Source organism: Geospiza fortis, unplaced genomic scaffold (assembly GCF_000277835.1).
Source record: "Geospiza fortis unplaced genomic scaffold, GeoFor_1.0 scaffold145, whole genome shotgun sequence".
NCBI classification, from domain to species: domain Eukaryota; kingdom Metazoa; phylum Chordata; class Aves; order Passeriformes; family Thraupidae; genus Geospiza; species Geospiza fortis.
In genome coordinates, this window is record NW_005054362.1 from 872,414 (window position 1) to 873,558 (window position 1,145).

A 1,145-nucleotide genomic window follows, 5' to 3' on the forward strand; every position below is an offset into this window, starting at 1 on the left:
AGGCAGGGGAAAGAGCAGAACACTCCAAACTGCTCCATCAATGAGCACATACAATGGTAAAAGCACTAAAGAGTGGATCATGAACAATTGTCATTATTTCCCGTTTCCTGCTCGGCATCAGTCCTAGACTGAGGATGTACATCACTTTCTAGGGCACAGGGGGTTATTTCCAGAGGCAGGCTGTGTGCAGGACTTGGAGAAGTTCTGGTGCTGTTCTTGGACCCCAGAACCAGCTTTGGGCCCTGAGCTGAACAGCTCCAGGTAGTTCTCAATGGTTTTACTCCTTAGGCTGAAGTTGGTTTTCCTAATCTCCAGTCTAATCCTGCCCAGCACAACCTGAGCCCATCATCTCCTCCTGAGCCCTTCACCTCCTCCTGAGCCCATCCCCTCCTCCTGAGCCCCTCTCCATCTCCTCCTGAGCCCATCATCTCCCCCTGCCCTGCTGTTGTCCCTGCAGAGAACAGGGCTCTGACACTGACACTCTACCTTGGGCCATTATCAAAACCTGCACAGCAAAACACGAGCACAGGAAGCAAACACAAAAGCCTGAATAATTTCTGCAGCTTCAGCAGGGACATCGTTTTTCTAAGAAAGGCAGGAATAAGTACAAGTGTTATCTAAAGAGATTTTGGAAGTGTAGATTCATTTAACTCCATCCCTCCAGGTACTATCAGGAAAAAAAAAATGCAGCAGTCATAGGTGCACAATAAAAATAAATGTATTACTGCAAATCTTTAATCTTACTGAAAGCTGCAGGCCTGGAAATGAATGAGTAATGCCAAGCATTGGCTTGCTGAGAGCTAAAGAAGAAGATTTAAAAATTAATTTTCCGAAGCCTGATTTCAAGTTCACTCTTTGCTCCACACACCTTCAGAGAACAACACCAAGCCCACATTATTTAGGGTTATTGGTCCATTTCTGGTTTTGTTCAGAAACAAAACCTAAGCCATGATGAGATGGTGAGGGGAAACAACCTGATTTTCTTTCCTGGTCACTTTGAACCACAGCAAGTATTTTGAAAATATTTCATTTATCCACCTCCTGAACACCTGACAGCATTGACTGCTGTCCTCAAAAAAGGAAGTCATAGGTTTATGGCTGAGGTTTCAGTCTTTGAGACAATGATTTTATTTTCTCGAGCATGA

The 1,145-nt window shown here is 44.5% G+C and overlaps 1 protein-coding gene across 1 annotated transcript in view; it reads right to left on the minus strand.

Moving 5' to 3' along the window:
- GLT1D1 (glycosyltransferase 1 domain containing 1) overlaps positions 1-1,145 on the minus strand; it is a 30,142-nt gene that overhangs the window by 13,932 nt on the left and 15,065 nt on the right. The window lies entirely within an intron of this gene.